This window comes from Procambarus clarkii, chromosome 31, assembly GCF_040958095.1.
Source record: "Procambarus clarkii isolate CNS0578487 chromosome 31, FALCON_Pclarkii_2.0, whole genome shotgun sequence".
In the NCBI taxonomy this organism is placed as follows: domain Eukaryota; kingdom Metazoa; phylum Arthropoda; class Malacostraca; order Decapoda; family Cambaridae; genus Procambarus; species Procambarus clarkii.
This window is the reverse complement of record NC_091180.1, coordinates 23,505,089-23,514,839: the sequence shown is the minus strand read 5'-3', so window position 1 is coordinate 23,514,839 and position 9,751 is coordinate 23,505,089. Positions and strand designations below refer to the sequence as shown.

General features: G+C 43.9%; 1 long non-coding RNA gene across 5 annotated transcripts in view; it reads right to left on the bottom strand.

Moving 5' to 3' along the window:
- LOC123758957 (uncharacterized) overlaps nt 1-9,751 on the bottom strand; it is a 229,407-nt gene that overhangs the window by 24,966 nt on the left and 194,690 nt on the right. The window contains exon 1 of one of the 5 annotated variants that reach the window (XR_011230088.1): nt 2,778-2,914. The exons of the other annotated variants lie outside the window; for them this stretch is intronic. This is a non-coding gene — a long non-coding RNA (uncharacterized lncRNA). Of the gene's footprint in view, nt 1-2,777; nt 2,915-9,751 lie in introns of those variants that run through there. 5 annotated transcript variants of the gene reach the window in all.

The window sequence follows — 9,751 nt, the reverse complement described above, 5'->3', positions numbered from 1 at the left end:
CACACACACACACACACACACACACACACACACACACACACACACGGTACAACACTGAAAAGAACGCTAGTGACGCTTCGTTGCCACATGTCCTCCCCACCCCGCGTTCTTCCCATAGGTCGGGCGGCGATTATCAAGGCCAAAGGGCAAGCACGTGGCACCACTGCAGAGGCGCGCGGAAGGGGAGGGGTGGGTGGGGGGGGGTAGGAGGGGGGAAAGGGAGGGGTGGGGGGGGGGGGGTAGGAGGGGGGGAAAGGGAGGGGGGGGAAGTTACACAATGGGGGGGGAGGAGGGAATTAGACCCTGGATAGTACCACTGTTTTTCCCACCTTCTGATTGGCTGTCATAAACGCAATTCTTCGGTTTTATGGGAAAAAAGTTTGATTGGTTTTATGTTTTCTTAAGGTAAACCAGCTTTTGGGCGAAGGGATGATTGGTTTTTTTGGGAGGTATATGGAAGGGGTTTATTTACATGTGTGGGTTTTTTTAAACCCTTTATGTCTGGTGTCATTGAAGGCTCTCCTTTTATTTGAGACCATTTTATTTTCAGTATTACTATTATTTAGATTAAATTAATCTTGCCAATAAATCAACTTTATTCCTGGCGAGGTGGTAACTCACTCGACGCCTCGCGCGCGATTTGGTCTGGGTTCGAGCCCTGTGCAGAACATGGCAATTCTTAAATAATTACCTCTTTTCACCAAGCATTAATTAAAGATCTGGTTGTAAACCGCTTGGCGAGTTGTGTTTTAGGGAAAGCTAGCAGCGTAAGCTTCGCGTAAAGCAATGGGAAGAGAAAGCTCTTACTCAGCCTTTTAACACGAATCAGAAATCGTCTGCTCCTTTTCCTGTGTAAATATATGCCACAGAGCCAATCCCCTCCGGTTCATCTCAAGCAAAGATTCAACATTAACCAAAAGGATTATTGCGTGTCCTAGGGTTTCTTAATGCAACACACACAAGAATGCATTATGTGAATTTTATCATTGTTCTTTCATTTTGTACTGAATTTATATTTTGCAAGTATAGTGAATTGTATTGTGTTGTACGTCCAGTGAGTAATTATATGCTACACCTCGTAAATGCTCGAGATGATCAATGCTCCTTTACCCACTGTTGTGTGACTGGTCTTAACCGTCTCAAGGTCACCATCACAACGTCTCAATCACCATCTGCGCTTAACTACACAACCACTTCACTAGCGCTTAACCACTGTGACCACTGTTACTTAGTCTCAGTCTCAGTCTCCCTCAGTCTCTCTCTCTCTCTCTCTCTCTCTCTCTCTCTCTCTCTCTCTCTCTCTCTCTCTCTCTCTCTCTCTCTCTCTCTCTCTCTCTCTCTTCACTACTACTGTTGCTGCTAGTAGCAAAGTTACAAAAATAATAATACAACTGTATTTTAACTTTATTAATATTAGTACCGTGATAAATTCAGTAGCAGCCATGAGGAGGCAACCCGTTCTCGCAAATTTAATAAGTCAATATTGACTTATTAAATATGTGCATAGGTGACATACTTAACATAATAGATACCCTTAAAAAGATTCATAGAAAACACCGACCTTACCTAACCTTGTTAGTATCTTAAAATAAGCATCTTATTGCTTCGTAATTACAATTATTACCTAACCTATAATAGGTATAGGTTAAGTAATAATTGTAATTACGAAGCAATAAGATGCTTATCTTAATATACTAACAAGGTTAGGTAAGGTCGGTGTTGTCTATGAATCTTTTTAGGGGTATCTATTATGTTTAGTATATCACCTATGCACGTATAATAAGTCAATATTGACTTTACGAATTTGCGAGGAGGAGGACCTGTAGAGTGAGTATTCCCAAGCACACGCCTTAAACCACTGAACCACGATGTGCTAAAGTAATATATGTATGACCTGGGATTCATTTGAATCCTCTAAAGGGGCTCCTGTATGAAGCCTATTCTGATACCAAAATCAGGATTCCCACACACACACATTATCCCACATATACGCTCTGGTGTATGTATTGGAGGTCCACCCCAAAATATGTCTCTTGAGGTTATCTTGAGGTTATCTTGAGGTTATCTTGAGATGATTTCGGGGCTTTAGTGTCCCCGCGGCCCGGTCCTCGACCAGGCCTCCATCCCCAGGAAGCAGCCTGTGACAGCTGACTAACACCCAGGTACCTATTTTCAACTGCACAAATTACACAGAAAGGCCTATAATCTTTTCATTAAAGCCATTAAGCGTTCACATCACCTTTTTACAAGAGAGGTTGTAGTTACCTGTTCCAGTGGGGCCAATATTAACTAATTTAGTATTATTATTATTATTATTATTTTCTACCACAGACGTGGCCAGACATTAACAATGCTAACCAGCATATATACATTTTCTTCTGTCCTCCATGGACAGGGTGAGAGATGTGTTAAACGTATAGTTCAGGGATTTATTGAACAACCACAGAAGGTGATTGTAGTGCTTTTAATATGCTAATTTAACCTTCAGACATAAATACACATATTTATGTCTGTCCTACATAAACAGTGTTCGATGTGAATTTTTACATAGCATTATTAGCGTGAGTTTACATAGGTGAAGTGCAATTCTGACCAGCTTCCACGTAGCCTGTATACAAATACACACACGCATACATATATATACACATATATATACGCATATACATACACATATCCACATATCACCTATGTCTCTCTTATATTAATTGTTACATATCAGGTATACATACCTGTGATATGCCAGGTATACATACCTGTGATATGCCAGGTATACATACCTGAGGGAGACGGTGCTGGGAGCGCCTCAGGTCTCCATATTCACCCTGGGTGACGACACCTGTCAACAAGGGTGACGACACCTGTCAACAAGGGTGACGACACCTGTCAACAAGGGTGACAACATCGGGGGAATGAGAAGCCAGTTTGGGTAGAGGTGTTTGTAAACAAAGACACAGACAGACACAGACAGACAGACAGTATAACCGTCCAGCAAAAAAAACAGAGATTGAGGGGGGTGGGGGGAGGAGAGGGGGGTGGGGTGGGAGAGAGGAGGGAGGTGGGGGTTTGCAGGGAGGAGGAGGAGGAGGACACGGAGAAAATTGCAATCGTTGATTCACAATAGTGGTGAGTGTTGCATAGCCCTTAGGGAGGGGGAGGGGAAGGGGGAAGGGGGGAGGGGTTGCCACAATTCAGAAATCAACTTGAGGGGGTTTTTGTGAAGGGCAAACGAGGCAGGTGGAAGATTGCGCATTTTTCGTGGTTGGTTGTGTGTGTGTGTGTGTGTGAGGGGGAGGGGAGGTGGGGTTGTGTGTGTGTTGGGGGGGGAGGAAGAGGAGGGGTGCTTGTGGTGGGGTAGTGGTGGTGGTAGGGGGGTTGATACTTTTAGGGGGGGGGGATAATAGTGGTGGTAATGTAGTGGGGTGGGAAGGAGAGGGGGTGAATGGTGGTGGGGAGGGGAGGGGGGTTGGAGGGGGGGGGTAGGGGTGTTTGACCACGTGTTGCCGGCGGGACCGCAAGGGTCAAGAGAGGTCACGGGCAAAGGGGGGGGTAACGTTCGAGAACTGCGCAATATGGCGGATTCCCTCTGTGCTTTATGTGATGTGGGGGGGGGGGGCGTCGCTCAGGTGCTCTACTGGCGGCGGTGCTCTACTGGCGGTGGTTATAGATCCTGTTGGCGACTATTTGTATATGTAGCACGTGAACCACAGCATTTACAGTGCCGAGGTTCGAACAGAGGCCGTCAGCTCCAGCCCGTCCTCCAAACAAAGATCCAAAAGTGATTCCATGCACCCGCCAAACCCCCTGTTTATGAATGAAAAGCGGTTTACACACGACTCACAACTGCTGACTTTCGAACATATCCGGAACAAGTGCTTCACTGACGAATTTTGTTCGAATCACAACGCTATAAATGCTTCACCCACTTACTACAAATACAAATAATCACCAACAGAACCTAAACACCTGACCTAACCTATGCCTATATATACACAATATGCTAATATATTATAATATTAATTTATACTTGAGAAAATTCCCGTTTTGAATAAACAGCATGTTAAAATTTATGAATGCGTCTGTGGGGTCGACCGCTGGATGTAATGGACTTGAGTCGAGGACGGGTTGTCAGCTCAGCGCTGCGGTTCGAGAAGCGTTCAAACGTCATCAGTCATGAGCCGTGTGGAAACAGTTTTTTATTCATAACCGGAGAAGGGTGGGAAGATGGACACATTTCGTGTCCTCAGGACACATCTCTCACACTCAGGACACATCCCATGCCCCTTACAAACCCTGGAAAACTGGAAAACTGAAACCCCAACACGCAAAGAATTGAGAAAATCTGGAAGAGCACAGCAAAAGCCTCATCCAGGTCGGTACTTTTCCAGTTTTGGCGTGAAAAGAAGGAAAGGCCAATAATGATGATGTTTACTGATAATTATACTAAGTAATTATACGTAATTATACCTACGAATTATACTGTATATGTAATAGAGAGTATTGCCTTGTAAAATTTATGTATATATGATTTATATTGTATTTTGTTAAATAAAGAAAAAAATATATTTATCCAAAAATAAGATGATAACTACGAGGGAGAGAGAGAGAGAGAGAGAGAGAGAGAGAGAGAGAGAGAGAGAGAGAGAGAGAGAGAGAGAGAGAGAGAGAGAGAGAGAGGGAGGAAAGCAAGCAGGTAAACGAAAAAGAGACTAGAAGTGAAAATCGTGAAAAAGAATTAATAATTGAGGGAATATAAGGAAACAGAGATTAAAGGGAGATGGAAGTAATCTGTAAGATGGACTAATAGACGGATTCAACCACGTACAGACACGCACGTGGCTTCCACACGCACGAACACGTACAAGACGCTCCGCCTTCCACATGCACGAACCCTTCCTCCTCCTCCTCTTCCTCCTCCTCTTCCTCTTCCTCCTCCTCTTCCTCCTCCTCTTCCTCCTCCTCCTCACCGGATACCATAATAGCCTAGCAATTCACAAGTATGGTTTTGGCTGCCCAATTAGTGGTATTTTTCCTGCTGCCCTCAAACAGTGAGGTTGGTAGCCCTTGGTGACGTGTTGTGTGTGGTTGGTAGCCCTTGGTGACGTGTTGTGTGTGGTTGGTAGCCCTTGGTGACGTGTTGTGTGAGGTTGGTAGCCCTTGGTGACGTGTTGTGTGTGGTTGGTAGCCCTTCGCGGTGTAAGGTTGGCACCACTGTACTCCATCTGAAGACATAAAGTCGTAATGGCTTAGCGCTTTCATCTGATAATTATCTTACCTTTCTACCTCCCCTTCCCCCGTCTATTTCCCAACCCCAATACTCATTCCCCCAGTACAGTTCCCATCACTGATCCCCACTACCCCCATCCGACAAAAACTCCCCCTTCCCTCCCCCCCCCCCCCCCTCCCTAGGACAAAACTACCCAGTTTAAGTGCAAAGCAGGACAAACAACCCCCTCCCCCCTCTCTCCTTCAAGTGGTTTGATTACAACGTTGTTGTTATAGATTCAGCTACTCGGAACAAGTTCCAAGTAGCACGGGCTATGGTGAGCCCGTAGTGGACTTACCTGGCACAGGAGCGGATTTGGACTAAAACGTGATAAAAGCCCCATTTTTTGTCTGTTTTTTGAGAACTTTCATACCATTATAATTATGAGAAACATATAGTTTAGGTAATATGATACGGGAGTTAGTCTGGAAAAAAATAATAATAGAATATAATTTATGTAATTTAATATGAAATTTTGGTTAGGTTAGGTTAGGGGGTTTTATATTTCATGTGGTTTTTGTTGTCCTAGGTGGGATTTGTTCTATGGGTTTTTGTCCTAGGTGGGTTTTGTCCTATGGGTTTTTGTCCTAGGTGGGTTTTGTCCTAGGTGGGTTTTGTCCTAGGTGGGTTTTGTTCTATGGTGTTTTTGTCCTAGGTGGGTTTTGTCCTATGGGGTTTTTGTCCTAGGTGGGTTTTGTCCTATGGTGTTTTTGTCCTAGGTGGGTTTTGTCCTATGGGGTTTTTGTCCTAGGTGGGTTTTGTTCTATGGGTTTTTTGTCCTAGGTGGGTTTTGTCAGAGGTGTTTATGGTCCATGGTGCATTTTGTCCAACATTCAGGTATACACAGTATATGAATTTGGTTGGATATCAAAAGGAGCTGCCTCGTACTGGTCGACGGAGCTTCTGCCATCTCCTATATTCTCATGTTCAATCCCCCAATCCACGAGATCTACAAAAGGGAATCCACCCGAACGCCGGTGGAGCTTTGAAACACGTCCCGCCTGTGCAACCATGGCGGTAGCAGGCGGGGCAGGAGAAGTAATTGTAGACCTCACTCCTCCGTTCAAATCGCACCGCTCCTGTGCCAGGTAAGTCCACTACGGGTTCACCATAGCCCGTGCTACTTGCCCCGCTCCTGTGCCAGGTAAGTTACGGGCTCACCATAGTCCGTGCTGCTTGGAACTTGTTCCGAGTAGCTGAATCTATAACAACAACAACCGTTCAAATACGTTTAATTGAGACAATAAAATACATCTCAAAGGGTTTAGAGTCGCTTTAGGCTAGTTCTACCCTTCCTCCCTAGTTACTGCTAGCTTAATCCTTGCAGTTAAGTGCCGCCTTGACCCGCCTCTGTGTGTGTGTGTCCACCGCATTAACGACCTTCTGGAAACGTTGCAAAATGCTCAGATTCGCAGAAGCTATGATATTACCTCACCGCTCCCCCCCTCCCCAACCCCCAACCCCTCCCATTACACCCCCCCCCCCCTCCACCCTCTACCATCACCACTCGCGGTAGTTCACATGTTTCAACCGGTAACCCCTTCACACCTAAAAGGAAATCGTTTCCTAAATGCCTCCAGAAATGTGACCTTTTGCGGGGTGAGGAGGGGGGAAAGGGGGGTTGGGGGTGGGGGGGGGGAAGGGGGGGTGAGAGGGGGCGGATTTTCATGGAACAAAGTTATTCTTGTCGGCTAAGCTGTTAATGCTATTGAGTTAGGTTGTCTTGGTAGACTTGTTAAGACGTTTTTGTGTTGCTTCATTATACTACTTTTAACTTCTGTATTGTGTGTATATATATATATATATATATATATATATATATATATATATATATATATATATATATATATATATATATATATATAGTCACAAAAACGTCATTCAGGTAAGGCCAAGTATCCATAAAGGAAGAATATAACTAAAATTCCAAGTGTTTTCGTGATTCAACACATTTTCATGAAATACAAAAGTCTCCCTTTTCTATTTCTTGAAAATCTGTTGAATCACGAAAGCGCTTAGAATTCTCGTGATATTCTTCCTTTGTGGATACTTGTGTGTGTGTGTGTGTGTGTGTGTGTGTGTGTGTGTGTGTGTGTGTGTGTGTGTATATGTAGATCTACTAACATACAGTAGATATGTATATCTACTAGATATATAAAGCCAGCAACACGTGGGCTCGACTCTGCCCAACTGACAGTGGCCCATATTGGTCCAATGGCCCATATTGGTCCATTGTGAGCTGCGTCACACCCACTGTCAATTATATATTCAACTGCTCCAAGTCAGTTGCATCCACTTCAAGTTCAAGTTCGTTTACTGAGACAATAAAATACATATCAAAGGGATAGAGTAGCTTAGGCTATTTCTACCCCCCCCCCCCCCTCCTCTACTTCAAGTCCCTCAAGGGGCGCACAAATTCAGTGAGTACAAATACACAAATCACAGTACAAGAATCCCATTTAACATTGCAGGTTAATATAGTAAGCACAGCATATACGTATTACACTCTTGGGGCAAAATTCTTGTAGCTCCTAAGTATACAGTCTATCACACCATTATCACACATCCAAACAATTTGATGTGGTACACTACTTATTTCCTTATTTCTATAGTTATCAATAAGTTGACACTCTAATACATAATGTTCTAAGGTGTGGGCGTGCGGCATACTACATAATTTACACTCCTTATCTTTTTCACTGACATCAACACCGTATTGCCAGATATATTTGTATCCTATATTTAGTCTCATGTATATTGCATCTTTTCATTCTCTTAACCTTTTGTGCATCCTCTTGGATCATCTTGATTCTTGTCCTTATTTCAAAGTTATCTGACATACAACATCAACAAGAGTTTTTTCCGTGGCTCTCTTCGCTATGTCATCAACTGCCTCATTCAACAGTATTCCCACATGTGAAGGGATCCACATGAATCTAACTTTATTCCCAGTTTTTTCTAATTTCTTAACATTCTCTCTACACAATATCTCTACCACAATACTCTCTATCACAATATTCTGGTATACTGGGCGTCTGTTATTTAGACTCTAACGCTCCTCTGCTGTCAATAAAGAAGCAGGCATTTTTACCACATTTGACTACTTCCTGTAATCCTGCTAATACACCTTGGAGTTCAGCCTGCGTTGAAGAGACATTGTCAGTTAAGCGGCGTCCAATAACAGTATCTACAGTGCCGATGTCAGTGTACTCCCTGATCAAGACTCCACATCCTGCCTTCCCATCCCTAGCTACTGACCCATCACAATATATACGTAGAGTGTTTTTGTAGGTAATTCTGTAATTATACAATCACTTGTTGCCCTCAGCTCTCCTATTTCATACATACATTTTTTCTCTTTTGCAAGGGAGTAATTACTACATCTAGACTACATTCTTCCCATGGTGGTGTGAATTGTCTCTTAGGCAGAACAATACATTCTGTAATACCATCATACTTTATAACATTAGAACATAAGGTACTCATATATGCTCTCTTGTTATACTTTATCATACATTGATCATCAGGAGGTAGGAAATGTAGATGTTTATCTCTCAGAATGTTTGGTAATACGTTTATTGTTTGTGATGTGTGTCTATGTATGTATTAACACGATGTACTGAACGGGGCGAGAATAGCTTGAGCTACTTCATCCCTTTGTGTGTATTTTCCCTCAATAAACTTATTTCAATTTCAATCAGGAGGTAATATAGGAGGGGTAGAAGCTCTATGTGGGGGGGGGGGGGGGAGGACACACCTACAAGACAAGGGAGGGATTAACTTGGAGGTAGGCAAGGAGACAGGTAGAGGTAGGGAAGGAGGTAGAGGTAGGGTAGGAGGTAGGGAAGGAGGCTACCTACCAACTTTGCAGTCTGCGCCATAATTTGGTGTCCCGCCCCCTACCCCCTACCCCCTACCCCCCCCCCTTACCTCCTACCCATCCTCAACCACTTTTTCACCCCAAGACACTTGTAAATAAAGCTTCGCTCCCTCCACCTTTTCCACCTTTTCACCCTGTGTGTACGTATGTGTGTTCACGGTTTATTTAAAATTTAGTTGCTATTTAGCCGCCAGGATCGAGCTATTAGCTCTTGGACCCCGCCTTTCTAACCAATCTAATTTTTCTCTATTATATCTACTACATATATTTGTCTTACACACACACACACACACACACACACACACACACACACACACACACACACACACACACACACACACACACACACATATATACCCAGGAAGCAGTCCGTAGCAGTTGGCGAACTCCTAGGTACCTATTTACTGTTAGGTGAACATGAGCATCAGAGTGAAAGCAACTCTATCCATTTGTTTCCGTCTCCGCCGGGAATCGAACCCGGGCCATTAGACTACGACCCCCGAGCGCTGTCCACTCAGCCGCGAGGCCCCTTTGTACTCGCCTAGTTGTGCTTGCAGGGGTTGAGTTCTGGCTCTTTGGTCCCTCCTCTAAACTGTCAATCAACTGGT